The sequence below is a fragment of the Crinia signifera genome, chromosome 9, assembly GCF_055691185.1.
Source record: "Crinia signifera chromosome 9, ASM5569118v1, whole genome shotgun sequence".
Lineage (NCBI taxonomy): Eukaryota > Metazoa > Chordata > Amphibia > Anura > Myobatrachidae > Crinia > Crinia signifera.
Window position 1 is genome coordinate 96,914,042 of NC_139225.1, and position 16,707 is coordinate 96,930,748.

A 16,707-nucleotide genomic window follows, 5' to 3' on the forward strand; every position below is an offset into this window, starting at 1 on the left:
GGCAGATACACACAACACACACACATAACATACCTCTAACAGCACAACACACACCCACATTCACCACACACACCCAAAAAACAGTACGACACACACAAAACACACACTTAAACATTGCACAGATACACAAAGACACAACACACACATACTGTATATACGTAGCACACCTCATACACTTACGCATTGGACAGATACATACAATACAACACACACAACCACATACACTACAACACACACACAAAAACAGTACAACACACACAAACACACAGAACACATAAAAAATAATTTGCCGTTTATTTAACCGTCTGTACCGGCAAATAAAAACTGTACCTAATGTACCGTTTCTACTTTGTTCCCCATATCCGTCTCTCCAGTCCTCCAGCCTGTCACTGCGCTCCCCGGCCAGTTGCACTGAGAAATCTTTGTCCTGGCCAATGCACCCATTGATCAATACAAAGTGGGTACACTGCACTCACCCTGTTAGTCAGTTGGATATCAGGCACTGCTCTGCCTTAAGGGTTTCCCAGACTCTTTTGGTTCATAGATAATGTTTGGTCGATGGGCATGAGCGCTGCATGTATTTGTTTGAATGTTATGAGTGTAAGAAGTTGAAGAATAAGACTGAGATGAAGATTTGTCACGTTATAGTGTACAATTTACTCAATAAATCGTGAAAAAAATATGTGTACATAGAAGTACAGTACAATCAAGAAATGAAAGTAGGATTAAAAAATAAATTCTGATTCAAACTGATAATTGTTTGGATGGCGGGTTGCGAAACAAATCTATAGGTGGAGGGGGTATGGATATTGTGGGCATAATTGGTGTTTGGTACAGTTGATGAGAAATTCTCACTACAGTGTCACCGTAGGGGGATTTCCAATTGGGGTTCAGGTGGTCTTTTAGGGACCCCTTTACAATCCCGTTGGTCTCTTCTCCTGGAGCCTACGGTCTCCCTCAGTGATTGACTATCATTAAGGGAGACTGTAAGCTCAAGGAGAAGAGACCTACAGGATTGTAAAGGGTCCCTAAAAGACCACCTGGACCCCAATTGGGAATCCCCCTATGGTGACACTGTGACCGTGACACTGTAGTGAAAATCCCATCAATTGAGGGCCCCCTGTAGGTGTAACACCAATTATGCCCACAATATCCATACCCTCACCTATAGATTTGTTTCACAACCCACCCCATCCAAACAATTATCAGTTTGAATCAGAACTTATTTTTTAATCCTACTTTCATTTCTTGATTGTACTTCTATGTACACTTACATTTTCACGATTTATTGAGTAAATTGTACACTTTGTAACATGGCAATTCTTTTTCTCAGTCTTATTCTTCAACTTCTTAAACTCCAAACCTTATTAATGCATCCATTGATGATTGTGATGGCTGAATCAGTGGATTGGCCCGGCGGGATGTAAGGAAGAATTTGGCCCATTGCACCCATTCCCAGTGGTGCATTACAGTGGTGCGGATAGTGTGCGTTGCGTCATGACATCATGTGGCCAGGCCCCCGGACCTGCTCCCACACTCAGGGGCTGCCCCACTGTTTGGTAGAGATGCTCGGTGCATGTGCTTTACAGATACCCAGACCTCAGAGACTGCTGCAGGCAGGTTCGGTGAGGGGAGGGGAGTGGCAGTGGCAGGGAGTAGTGAATTTTTAATTAATTATGGCGCGGTAAGTAACGCCCACACCGGACCCCACACACTCAGCGCCTGTAATTACACAAACTGTACCATTGAAAGTATAGAAATTGAGGTGTGGACATGTCCCTTTCTGATTTTGTACCGATTTCGGTACTTATGTAATATCTGGACTCCCGTTTTTCTTATGAGACCGCGTCCGCTCGCCACACTATATAAAATCAACTCCATGCGTAGTTGGATAGTAGGGGTATGAAAAAATGGGGTGCATTTAACATGGGAGTCCAGATAATACATAAGTACCCCGATTTCTGACCCTCAGATGTTGGAGGATATGTCATACAGTAGGTGCTAAATCTAAGGAGTGGATGTGGAATTCATCAACACATACAAGTTTTCAACTCAGGAGCGTTGTGTTTCAAACAACAACACCACACCTGATTTCATTGCCATCATTGAGTATCAATGCAAACACATTCTAACATTATGGTGGAATCTTTAACAAATTACAATCTTAGGTCTTTGTCACAGCATACTGTAAGATGACATTTTTCAGCAATTTTGGAAATAAAGAAACCCCAAGGTTTTCCCGGGCAACGCCGGGCGGGTCAGCTAGTTCCTAATAATCGCATATGCACTAACATCCACCAACCCACATCGCCAGGTACCGCATTCCTAATAATCGCATATGCACTAACATCCACCGCCCCACAGCGCCAGGTACCGCATTCCTAATAATCGCATATGCACTAACATCCACCGCCCCACAGCGCCAGGTACCGCATTCCTAATAATCGCATATGCACTAACATCCACCGCCCCACATCGCCAGGTACCGCATTCCTAATAATCGCATATGCACTAACATCCACCGCCCCACATCGCCAGGTACCGCATTCCTAATAATCGCATATGCACTAACATCCACCACCCCACATCGCCAGGTACCGCATTCCTAATAATCGCATATGCACTAACATCCACCGCTCCACATCACCAGGTACCGCATTCCTAATAATCGCATATGCACTAACATCCACCGCCCCACATCGCCAGGTACCGCATTCCTAATAATCGCATATGCACTAACATCCACCGCCCCACAGCGCCAGGTACCGCATTCCTAATAATCGCATATGCACTAACATCCACCACCCCACATCGCCAGGTACTGCATTCCTAATAATCGCATATGCACTAACATCCACCGCCCCACATAGCCAGGTACCGCATTCCTAATAATCGCATATGCACTAACATCCACCACCCCACATCGCCAGGTACCGCATTCCTAATAATCGCATATGCACTAACATCCACCGCCCCACATCGCCAGGTACCGCATTCCTAATAATCGCATATGCACTAACATCCACCGCCCCACATCGCCAGGTACCGCATTCCTAATAATCGCATATGCACTAACATCCACCGCCCCACAGCGCCAGGTACCGCATTCCTAATAATCGCATATGCACTAACATCCACCGCCCCACATCGCCAGGTACCGCATTCCTAATAATCGCATATGCACTAACATCCACCAACCCACATCGCCAGGTACCGCATTCCTAATAATCGCATATGCACTAACATCCACCGCCCCACAGCGCCAGGTACCGCATTCCTAATAATCGCATATGCACTAACATCCACCGCCCCACAGCGCCAGGTACCGCATTCCTAATAATCGCATATGCACTAACATCCACCGCCCCACATCGCCAGGTACCGCATTCCTAATAATCGCATATGCACTAACATCCACCGCCCCACATCGCCAGGTACCGCATTCCTAATAATCGCATATGCACTAACATCCACCACCCCACATCGCCAGGTACCGCATTCCTAATAATCGCATATGCACTAACATCCACCGCTCCACATCACCAGGTACCGCATTCCTAATAATCGCATATGCACTAACATCCACCGCCCCACATCGCCAGGTACCGCATTCCTAATAATCGCATATGCACTAACATCCACCGCCCCACAGCGCCAGGTACCGCATTCCTAATAATCGCATATGCACTAACATCCACCACCCCACATCGCCAGGTACCGCATTCCTAATAATCGCATATGCACTAACATCCACCGCCCCACATCGCCAGGTACCGCATTCCTAATAATCGCATATGCACTAACATCCACCACCCCACATCGCCAGGTACCGCATTCCTAATAATCGCATATGCACTAACATCCACCGCCCCACATCGCCAGGTACCGCATTCCTAATAATCGCATATGCACTAACATCCACCGCCCCACATCGCCAGGTACCGCATTCCTAATAATCGCATATGCACTAACATCCACCGCCCCACAGCGCCAGGTACCGCATTCCTAATAATCGCATATGCACTAACATCCACCACCCCACATCGCCAGGTACCGCATTCCTAATAATCCCATATGCACTAACATCCACCGCCCCACATCGCCAGGTACCGCATTCCTAATAATCGCATATGCACTAGCATCCACCGCCCCACATCGCCAGGTACCCCATTCCTAATAATCGCATATGCACTACCATATGCGAGAAAAGCTGTCCTTTGCTCTGGCGCTGGACTGCCTGTGGCGCTGGACTTCCTCTGGCACTGGCCATGGGGCATGCTGGGAGGGATCTGCGATGAATCCCTCAAACACCGCTGTGGAAAAAATCCAATAGGCTTCTATAGCGTATCACCAGATTTTGCTGTCGAATCCCTCCACAGCAGTGCCCGGCGGAGGGGCTTTAGTGTATACGAAAATGCGGTAAAAACCCGCATCCTGCTCTGTGTGTTGTGTAGCACACATCCCCTCGTGTGCGGAAAGGGGAGAGAAATCATTTGATGGTGGTGGGTTGATATTTCTACCCTCCGGAGTTAAGTCAAGGAAAACTGACTTTTATTTCAGATGGAGATGGCCGAAAAGGGTGTGGGCGATCAGCCCGCCTGCCTTCCCAGGGAAACACACATTCTAATCGCCAGCCGCCAGCCATCTGCAACCGGCCGCCAGAACGGGGCATGCACACAAGAGACACTCGTGAGCCCCGCTCCGACGATTATTTTGTGTGGGGAAAAGAAATACAATGTACAGTAATACTTATAAATTTACATAATTATTATGTAACATAAAGAAAAGTACAATATGTACAAGAAAAGTAAGAGCTTAGTTATACTCTTTTCTTAAGGTGGGTACATCCTACACAAATATCAGTACTGTCTGTCATTTCTGGCCAAGTCGGAACAACACATCGTTCATATCGGGCAATCTGTATGCTCAATTGCGTGCTCCCGTGGGTTGTATGTGATATCTTCTAGTTGGCCAATCAGAAGATACTGCATGCAACCCACTGCAGTTTTATGAAGGAGGAATGGTTCAGTTGTTCATTAAATAGTATTAGTGTGTAATATAATATGTCATCTGACATTCAAGCAGTGGCGGTTTTTACCTATGGGCTGCAGGGCAGGAAGTGTCATGTAAACGATAGACACTGCTGTGCAACCAGGGAGCAGTAGAAATGTTGTTTTACTGCTACCATGTTGGTGCTCCCTGCTGGCTTTAGCACCCAGAGAACAAACTCCACCCAAATTATACAACTGGTCAGTAATGCCATTTCATTTTCAAAAATAATTTTATTATGTGTGTTACTATAAAATACTGTACTCTTTTTATGGAGGATGAATATTGAAACAAGATGTCAATTATTACTTGTAAGAACCTTAGGGCTGATACATGCAGGCCTTGGTTATATACTGTACCTTTGCTATATGGGAAGCGGTCATCTATTAGAATGAACTTAGGTCTACAGTCATTAGGTCGACCCCACTAGGTCGACTGGCAGGAAGGTCGACCTGACTTAAGGTTGACATGGGCCAAGGTCGACATGACTTAAGGTCGAATTTGCATAAAGGTCGACATGAGGAAGGTCGACTGGTCATAAGGTCGACATGGGGTTTTTCACTGTTTTTTGAGCCGACAGGTGGTATTTCATGCCCTACCATCCACTAGGGTGTGGAGGAGGTTATTAAAGCTGTGGCGAGCGAAGCGAGCCACTGTGCCCAATGCATTGCGAGCAAAGCGAGCGATGCGAGGGTCCGAGTCTCATTGCCAACTGTGTCCATGTCGACTGTGTCGACATTCGGATAAAAAAAGTGAAAAACCCATGTCGACCTTAAGTCATGTCGACCTTGGCCCATGTCGACCTTCCAGCCAGTCGACCTAATGGGGTCGACCTAATGACTGTAGACCTAAGTTGATTCTGACAGATGTACCGATTCCTGCTATATATACCAGTATATTTGCAGTCAGTGCAAGTTGTACTGTTGTCAAAGTGTGGCTAATTGATCCTCGTTTTGCTATCTCTTCCAGCTACAGTGACAGCAGTGTCAGCATACACTGACATGTTAATGAACATATGGCAGATTATGAAAGCAACAAACAGCATTTGTGGTCTGTCTAGCTGTTCTGGAAATGAGCATCATTTTGTACAGCAATGTTCCCTAACTTGACAACTGTATACGTTGCTAGTGCTGAGCAGGGGCGGAACTACCATTGGTGCAGCAGGTGCATTGCACCGGGGCCCTTAAGGACTAAGGGGCCCGCGCCATGCAGCATATTGTTAACTTGGGTTGGGGAGGAGGAGGAGGGGGGCCCAAATTAAATTTTTGCACCTGGGCCCACCACACACAAGTTCCACCCCTGGTGCTGAGCATTCTGCAGGAACTTCTACCAGTAAAAAAAACATGTATGCAATTGGAAGCGGGGGCCATGCTATACATGCAGGGCAACAGAGGACATCGATAACGACCAGCAGACGCACACATCATTAACAATATAGTGCATACACTATGCAATATAGACCATAAAATCGTTAATGATATTGTTAGCGTGCATATTTTTATTCATTATCATCTAGTGCAGGGGTCCCCAAACTATTTTGCTCTGGGACCCCATCAGACAATAAAAATATTTATAGGAACCCAGCAAGTTACTGCAGAAGGTCCTCACATCACATCACATGTGTAGTCAGTAGACAGCACATACATGGCAGCATTGCGGAGGCACAGAGTGATGGGAGGAGTCTAAATAACAGACAATTTAACAGATTTTCAGACTCCTTGAATCACTGACTGAGATTAGAAAGGTCATCAGCCGGATGGTCAGCAACATGGACAGGGCCGGTGCTAGGCACCGGAGCGCCCCAGGCGGGGAGGGGGGTGGGCGCCCCGGTGCTCAAACACTTACCCGCTCCAGGGGGCCACGCTGCCGGGTCCAGTGATGCGGCGCATGGCGCCGTGACCTTCGCGGGGGCTTGCTGTGCACCGCCGCGACTCTCCCCAGGGAGAGGAGAGGGGGGGGTCCGGCGCCTTGACTTTCCAGGGGGGGAGCCTGGCGGGTGGTTTGGGTCGCAGCGACACAACGCTCCCCATGGATGGGGCGGCTTGCTGGGTGATGCGGCGCGGACCAGCTCCAAACTGCTGCCCTCCAGCGGCCGGTGCCCTAGGCAAATGCCTAAGGCTGCCTAGTGGTGGCGCCGGCCCTGAACATGGAGTCGCGACCCCACGATGAGAAGGTCGGGACCCACTTCTGGGGTCAGGACCCACAGTTTGAGAACCACTGATCTAGTGTATACGCATCTTTAGGGGGTATTCAATGTGTGCCAATATTTCCTACAGCCAGAAATATCTGCACACATCTATTCAATGCAGCCGGTTCCGACCGCATTGTAGCCAGTGTAGATTTGTCTTTTTAAAAAGTCAAATCTGTATTATCAAACACAATTGTCGAATCTGCGCCTGTTTTTGACAAAATACACATTCATTGTCGAACTAGTTGGATGAATTTTCAGGGGACATTTTCAGTCATATCATCTCCCCACATGGTCAGTCACTAGACTAAGGTTGATTGTGACTGTCGGAACGTTTCCTGCAGTCAGAAGATTGAATTGGGACTGTCGAATTGAGGTCGGAATGGCCAATATTCCGACTGTCAGAAACGTTCTGACAGTCGGAATCAACATTGAATACCCCCTTAGTCTAGTGACTCATCATGTGGTGAAGATGACATGACTGTAAATGTCCCCTCGCCCCCCAAAAACTCAACCAGCTAGCCATTATCGGGTACATTTATTAAAGGTTATAAAACTGAAAAGAGGTGATGTTGCCAGTAGCAACCAATCAACTTTTGTCTATAATTTTCTAGGATGCAAAGGAGAAATGATAGACAGAATCTGGTTGGTTGTTAGTAAATTTACCCCTATGGCTAAATATAAGCACTCGCTCACCAGCGTAACATATGTTTGTTCTCGGCTATACAGTATATCTACAGTCAGTGAAATAAAGATACATGCCAGGTGGTTAAATAATGGGTGGACAAGAAGCTTTTATATTGCTGCTTGAATTTATTATATACCCCTTTCAGAACCAAAAATAATTATGTACTAATTGAGTTTTTTCCTGGCCCTGTTCATGAAAAGTAGAGCAGCTAATGAAAACCAGACATTATATTTTTCGACTAAATTATGTCCTTAATTTAAAGCTCCCCTCGGAGGCTTCCATGCAATTGTGCTTTTTTTTTTTTTTTTTTTTTTATTTTGTTTGATACATCTAAAAATAAACATCTCCCCTCCCTGTTCTAGTGTCAGAGATCTGAAATAAAGTGTAGATCCTCACAATTGTGCTGCTTATGTGTCACACTCACCTGACTCCGAATGGCCATCTGATTAACAGAGAGTGCACTAGATTCTGTATCACCCTTCCTGGGAGAACAGTAACAGATTGTCCTCAGAGAGGAAGACTGCTATCCCTTCCCTACTCCCTCTATCAACGCTGTTTAGTTATCTGCTCATATCTATCTTTGCTTTAGTTTAAATGCTCATGAAAATACCAAGGCAACGCATAAAGATTTCTCTCCAGCTGTGGATACCAGTATTGGTACTGCGCATTGTGGTAGCAGAGAAATGGACTTCAGAGGTTGGCCACAAATTATTCTTTCTGGCAAGTAGAGCATGTCTGTGTTTACCACCTTTTACACCGCGCTGAAACTTTGCACATCTTTTATTGATTCGTGTAGATTGTAGCCTGGAAACACACAATAATCAATCAGCCTGTGCATGCTACAACTTTATTGTTCCTGCATTTGTTAACGTTTATAGATTTCATTTACATAATGAAGAGATTTTATTTAACATGCAATGAATGTAAAGTAGAATTAAATACTGGTGTGTCCTTAGGCCATGCTGGAAGATATTGTATGGGGTAAATGCAGGATAGGGAGAATAGCAACGTTCCCTTTTACCCCAAAATTGGGGTAACTGTTGGTAGTTACCTGGATACTGATGTGAGTGACCTCATTCTCTTGCTATGGTTTCTGAGTGATGTCATCAGATTCGGCAACATCCATGTTTATTAACAGAAGCATGTTTTATTGTCTAATTTATCTGTATCACAGGGGAGTCAGACATACACACAATATAGGAACAACTACAATTATAATTTCCAGGTGCAAAGGATTTAAACAAGTTAACCCTGTCACTGCAGAACTAGAAAAATGCAGCATTTCTTAATACTTATGCGTAATGCTTAATGCCATGGTTACAATTACTCTGCATATGGTGAGAGAGAAGTACGGTCGGCTGCTCCATCGAGGTTTCTAGGTTAAATCTGCAGGCCATTTAGCACTGCTCAGACAATCCCCCTCATGTAGTCGTCACACACATGGATACATAGGAGTCAGTCAGCAGTGTATGACCATGTGCAGCCATCTGCTTTGTGAATATGGGTTTTGCCATCAACATTTATATTTTCCTTGTTGTATTTGTTGTGGTGGAAGTAAATCATCTGTTATCTGTACTTTAATAAATGCAGAATTGTAATATGGAGGTCTATACAATGTTACCTTTTACCAAAATGAGAAGAGTAGAGACCGCAGAAGGTGGATATATAGTCAAAATTGAATGTCAAATTGCACTGTGTGTACACAGCATAACAGTAGCCACACACTGACCTATCACTTGGACACCTAGTTCACTGTCACTTCTGTCTGACACCTTTTTATAACAAACTGATAGATGTCATCAAACAGAATACCTGGGCTGGCTTCTTTCCAACCACAGTCCTGCTGTTCTGTATCCATGGCAGCTATATTTATGCTGTCCCTGTATGTATGTATGTATATACTGTATATATATATATATAGAGAGAGAGAGAGAGAGAGAGAGAGAGAGAGAGAGAGATACTTAGCCACTGCAGCCCATAGAAGCCAGGCTTTAGCATATGAGCAATTCCATTGCTGTTACTGTAGGAGCCGGACTGGAGGCAAAGCCTGGGGGTAGGCTCCCCTGACAGGGTTTGTAGGGAGCTGACTAGCAGGTTAGTCATAGGAGGGGTGTCTAAGGAGAGGGTCATAAGGGGAGGGGCTTAACGGGGTGTTGGAGGGGTTTATAAGCAGGGTGCAGGCGGGAAATAGGGGTCACTGGGAGATTTTCTCAACAGCTAAGCAGCGTGACATCTCCCATGGCTTCCCCAGGCAACGCTGATGCGGAGGTATCCGCTGCGCTTGCTGCCCTCAGGGAGGCAGCTGGCACCAGAGGGGCTGAGTGGCTGCAGCAGCAGATGTCAGGTCTGCTGGGGGGACTGGGAGCAGCAACGCAGGAGGCTGCTCCAGCGGGTGCACGGCCTCGGAGGTCCAGGCCTCCGGAGCGCTTTAGCCCATCTGTGTCCCCCAGGGTTCAGCGCCGTTCACGGAGCCCCGTTAGGGACCCTCCAGGCCAGGCTGCGGGCCGGGCACCTTCCGCCCGCAGGACCAGGTCTGGGAGGAATCCAACCAGCAGGCGGAACCCTCCGCGCGGTACTGGACCTGGTGCGGTGGGGCATGCGGGGCATGCTGCTGCCCAGCGCGGGGTGAGTCGTGCCAGGGGGGCAGAAGTACAGGCTGAGGACCGCAGGCCTGGTACACGGAGCGAGAGGCGCACAGCTGGCTCCGCCTCCAACGAGGTCACGCCGGCTGGTGCTGTACCTGAGGGTCGGGATGACAGGAGAAGAGAGATGGCAGCGTCAGCAGATGATGGAGAAATACCTGGTCCTTCCTCATTGGCTGGAGTTCGTCAGGACACTGGACCTGCGGCTGCTGGGTTCACAGCCCCCAGGCAGCCTGGTGAGTCTGTCTCTATGTCTGTTAATGCTTTAGCGCAGAGTCAGGGGGGGGGAGGGTTAGCCCTCCAAGGGGAAATGAGTAGAGGTTTTACTGAATTATTGAGTGGTTTTGCAGATTGGTTGGTGGGTTTGCGGCAGGGGGCGGGGCCGTCCCCGGCGGCAGCATGGGTGCCGCAGAATGCGGGCACACCAGCTAGCATTAGTGTGTCAGTCAGTAATAGTGTGCCGGTTAGCAGTGGGGTGCCGGTTAGTAGTGGGGTGCCGGTGAGCAGCGGGGTGCCGGTATCCGGCGGTGAGCAAAGTAGCAGTAGTGCAGGGGCAGAAGGGGGCAGTGTTGGGACGCAGGAGGAGAGTGGGAGGCTCAGTGACACTGCAAAAGGGGAGGTGTATGTATGCTTTGAGGGGCCATTGGGGGCCCACCTGAAGCAGGAGGTGAGGGAGAAGATTTGGAAAGGGGAATACGTTGATATATTTTCTTTGCTCCCTTTAGAGCGTTTTAATCTGGATAGGCCCCGTAAGGAGGAGAAGAAGGAGGAGGAGGAACGGCGGCGGTATCGGCTGATACCGCGGTCATTCACGAACTGGCTGCAAGCATTTGCTATTTTAGCTAGTGTGATTGGGGAGAAGGCACCTGACAATTGTTCAGGCTTGTTTTGTTACATGGATGCGATAGGAGAGGCATACCGTGTGTATGGGGGCTTGGCTTGGCTCAGGTACGATGAGCAGTTTAGGCAGAGGAAGGCTGTTCGCCCTAACATACGTTGGGACCATAAGGATATTGCTTTATGGTTAAAGGTGACGGCTCCCACAAAAAGTGGGCAGCCCTTTCGTGGGGACGGGGGGGGCCGAGGGAGGCCACAAATGGGACGGCCATGCAGAAGGGACTCTGCTTTGCCTTTAATGACGGGTCATGTCGTTTTGGGGCAAAATGCAAATTTAAACATGAATGTTCCTCGTGTGGAGGGACCCATGGTGCAAATAAATGCTTCAGAGGGAAGTCACGGGACGGTAATTCAAAAGGGGGAGACACCGGTTCGGCTGGAAAGGATGCTGGGCTATCTGCGTAGGTATCCTGACCAGCAGACAGCTGTGTTGTTGGAGGAGGGGTTTAGGGAAGGTTTTAAGATACCTTCCGATGTGCAGGTTTCAGGGGGCTTGAGGAGGAATTTGAAGTCTGCAAGGGAGCATCCAGAGGTGGTGCAGGATAAACTGCGTAAGGAGGTGCAGCTGGGTCGTATGGCTGGACCTTTTGGGTCGGCACCATGGCCAGATTTGATAGTCTCTCCATTGGGGGTGGTGCCAAAAAAGGAGGCGAAAAAGTTTCGTCTTATACACCATTTATCTTTTCCAAAAGGGGCGTCGGTCAATGATGGCATTGACCCTGACATCTGCTCGGTGGTTTATACATCGTTTGACGCGGCTGTTCAGTGGGTGAAGCGGTTTGGGAAAGGGGCCAGGTTGGCAAAGACTGATATTGAATCGGCATTCCGTTTGCTGCCGGTTCACCCAACCAGTTTGCGTTTGTTGGGTTGTTGTTGGGACGGGGAATTTTTTGTTGATCGTTGTTTACCGATGGGTTGTTCTTTGTCATGTGCTTATTTTGAGGCCTTTAGTTCTTTTTTGGAGTGGGTGGTTAAGGATGTCTCTGGGTGTCGTTCAGTTATTCATTACCTAGATGACTTCTTATGTATTGGTCCTGGGGGGACCGGAGTATGTGACTTATTGTTGAGGACTGTTGAAAGGGTGTCGGCAGACTTTGGGGTCCCGCTTGCTCCAGGTAAGACGGAGGGCCCTGCGACTGTGATCAGTTTTTTTGGGTATTGTCATTGATACCGAGAATATGGAGTGCCGCTTGCATGAGGAGAAATTGCTGGGTTTGAAGGCCGAGGTAGGGAGGGCATTGCTGTTGAAGAAGAGTAGATTGCGGGAATTGCAATCCTTGCTGGGCAAATTGAATTTTGCGTGTCGCATTATGCCTATGGGCCGCATTTTCAGCAGGAGGCTGGCAGCAGCGACAGCAGGGGTGGTTCTTCCTCATCATTTTGTCAGATTAGGTAGTGAGTTGAAAGGGGACTTGCGGGTGTGGGCAACTTTTTTGGAAGCTTTTAACGGCAGAGCTTTGTGGATGTCAGACACATGCGTCGCTACTGAGCTAGACCTTTTCACAGACGCGGCCGGGAGTGGTGGGTTCGGGGCATATTGCCAGGGACATTGGTGTGTAGGCCGGTGGCCGGAGTCTTGGGTGCAGAGAGGCATGGTTAAAAACTTGGCATTGTTGGAGTTGTTTCCTATCTTGGTAGCAGTAGTTGTTTGGGGGGAGCTATTCCGCAATAGGAAGATTTGTTTTCACTGCGATAATTTGGGGGTTGTCATGGCTATTAACCAATTGTCGGCATCTTCACCGTCAGTGGTCACTATTTTGCAGCAGTTAGTATTGGAATGTCTGGCTTTGAATTTGTGGGTTGTGGCTAGGCACGTTCCCGGTGTCTCTAACGGCATTGCGGATGCTTTATCTCGTTCACAGTGGGAGCGTTTTCGGGAGTTGGCACCAGAGGCGGACAGGGAGGGGACCGGGTTCCCGAGTCGGCTCTGGGCTCTGCTGGACGGGTAGTCGATCAGCTCATCAGGGAATCCTTGGCCCCGAATACATGGTCGGCATACAATCAGGAATGGCGGAGCTGGTTAGAATGGCGTGAGGTAGTAGGTCTGAAGGAGGATGATGACGAGTTGGCTGTCTTGCTATATATAGGCCATTGTAAGGAGATTGGTTGGTCAGTGGCAAAAATCACGCGCTGCATGGCGGGCTTGGCTTTTGGGTTTCGTGCAGGAGGCAGGCCTGACGTCACTAAGAATTTCCTGATTGCGCAGGCTTTAAAAGGTTGGAGGAGAGGTCATGTCGTACAGGATCAGAGAAGGCCGGTGTCTTTCCAGTTGTTACAGACTATGGGCATGAAGTTAGGGGAGGTCTGTAGTTCCAATTTCGAGGAAAGGTTGTTCGGGGTAGCTTTTTCGCTTGCCTTTTTCGGGGCACTGCGGATTGGGGAGCTCGTGAGTCCAAGCGTGTCCAGGCCGGGAGGTTTGTTAGGAGAGGATGTGGATTTATACTCGGATAGGGTGGAGCTAGTGGTGAGGAGGTCTAAGACGGATCAGTTAGGGAGGGGGAAGAAGGTAGTTCTCTTTTCTGTACCAGGCTCAGATATGTGCCCGGTGGCACGGCTGAGGATATTTAAGGAGGTCAGAGTGGGCAGGGAAAGGGATCCTTTGCTGATGCATGCGAATGGATCCTTTTTATCACGGTTTCAGTTCACAAGTGTGTTTAGAGCAGTCCTGCGGACGTTGGGCCTCAAGGGGGAGGAATACGCGGGTCACTCTTTCCGCATTGGGGCCGCAACTGAGGCTGCTAGAATGGGATTTGGGGATGAGTTGATTAAGCGTATTGGGCGGTGGGAATCGTCTCGCTTTCGGTCTTATGTTCGTTTAGGGGATTGTTGAGGTTGACTGTGTTTTTTCTGTTTTAGGGCAGCCTCCGTGCCTGATTTGGATTTTAGGACATTCATATGTCTTTTGGGGAGCTTTACGGGCTGATGTCAGACCGAACGGCCGCCAGCTGGGTTTGGATAGAGAGGAGGCAGTGGTTCGCTGGCTGGGAAAACGCGGTATGGTATGGAGTGGAGTGCTGCAGGGATTTCACCGTTTTGTTCGGCTCGATAGGGTTCCCGACATATTAGTTTTGCATGTGGGCGGGAACGACCTTGGGGGCAGACCATTTAGGGAGTTGATACGGGATATCAAGTTTGATCTCCTACGGTTATGGGCAATGTTTCCGGAATTAATCACGGTTTGGTCAGACATCGTGCCACGCCATTATTGGAGGGATGCGAGGTCGGCTGACAAGCTCAATAAGGCACGGATTAAAGTTAACAGGGCGATTGGGCGTTTTATGGCCAGGAACGGGGCTGTTGTGGTGAGGCACAGGGAACTTGAGTCTGGTGCCGGGGCATTTTGGAGAGGTGACGGTGTGCACCTGAATGCTGTGGGGATAGATGTTTGGTCTTTGGGACTACAAGAGGGAATAGAAACAGCGTTCCGGATGTGGGGGGGGCGCACGGGGTTAAGGGTTCAACCTCGTGCTTAGTGGCGGAGGGGGGTCCTCGAGGTTGGTGGCATTGAGGCTTAATTATGCGGCGGGGAGGGCCCCATGAGGGGGCTGGACTCCCCTGGGTGAGGTTAATTAATGAGCACTGGGTGTGTACAATTGGTGCCCTCGAGCCAATCGCTATCGGCTGGGGGTAAGAGCTCCTGGAAGTGCTTAGAGGTGTGGATATATATTTATTGAGGGCCTCGGGGACCACCTTCCGTGGGAATGTTTTTGGATTATTGTTTAAAAATTGTATTGTTTAAATAAAGATGGCTGCTGTGGCCAATTTTATCCAACAAGAGAGTTATGTCATTTGTGGGGGGTAATTGGGCACAGCGATTAGACAATACCCTGTCATGTAGGAGCCGGACTGGAGGCAAAGCCTGGGGGTAGGCTCCCCTGACAGGGTTTGTAGGGAGCTGACTAGCAGGTTAGTCATAGGAGGGGTGTCTAAGGAGAGGGTCATAAGGGGAGGGGCTTAACGGGGTGTTGGAGGGGTTTATAAGCAGGGTGCAGGCGGGAAATAGGGGTCACTGGGAGATTTTCTCAACAGCTCCCACCCACCCTTCCCTATTTTTTATAGTTTAGGTAGAATATTTGATAGGATGTCTTTTTGTCACAGTGGCCTGTGCGGAGGGGGGTCCTCGAGGTTGGTGGCATTGAGGCTTAATTATGCGGCGGGGAGGGCCCCATGAGGGGGCTGGACTCCCCTGGGTGAGGTTAATTAATGAGCACTGGGTGTGTACAATTGGTGCCCTCGAGCCAATCGCTATCGGCTGGGGGTAAGAGCTCCTGGAAGTGCTTAGAGGTGTGGATATATATTTATTGAGGGCCTCGGGGACCACCTTCCGTGGGAATGTTTTTGGATTATTGTTTAAAAATTGTATTGTTTAAATAAAGATGGCTGCTGTGGCCAATTTTATCCAACAAGAGAGTTATGTCATTTGTGGGGGGTAATTGGGCACAGCGATTAGACAATACCCTGTCATGTACAAGTGCCAGGACCCTAGCCGGTTATGGGGACAAGATGGAGAAGGCCCAGGTGCGCAGCCCCCCTCCTACGCCTAGCTAGAAGCTGGCAATAATCACCAAGGACACTAGGACCTCAGGGGGTGCAGACCACCATCCGACAGTCACAGTGTGTGTGTGTGTGTGTGTGTGTGTGTGGGTGGGTGGGTGTGGGTGTGAGTGAGTACCAGGAGAGGTGGGCTGCAGATAGAGGAGAACAATGTTCTGAGGAAGGGGAGGTGGCTGCAGCTTGTTAGCACCACCTGTATTATCTATTAACGTGGGTGGTGTTTTAGGTTTTTCTGTTAGAATTACTGTGCAGGGCTGTGGTAGAGATGGAACTAGTGCCAACCTTTTATCCCCTGAGCAATATCATATATATACAATTCCAAGATGGCGCTCGTGTATAACATGTGTGGTGTCTGCTTTATTTCTCAGAATAGCAGACAACTCTCCAGACAAAACAGTGTCATACTTGGCCATCAATGATTGGTGATCCACTGGGGAATTTTCTTATTAAGAGACCCAACTCACAGATAGCAATCATCTTTTGGATGGAATCAAGAATTTACATTATGATTTATCTGATCCTTACAGTGTATATAGTACTATAAGAGTATACATATACATTAACATTAGGGTTACCACCTCATCCCTTTAATTCTGGACACATTAATTACACAGGTTCTGTGGCTGGCTGACTTCAAGACTCCATTTCACCTGGTTTTAAACTGCCACAGAACCTGTGTAATTAATATG

General features: G+C 48.3%; 1 protein-coding gene across 2 annotated transcripts in view; it reads left to right on the forward strand.

The window, feature by feature from the left end:
* Window positions 1–16,707, forward strand: part of NRK (Nik related kinase) — a 275,460-nt gene that overhangs the window by 241,679 nt on the left and 17,074 nt on the right. The window lies entirely within an intron of this gene.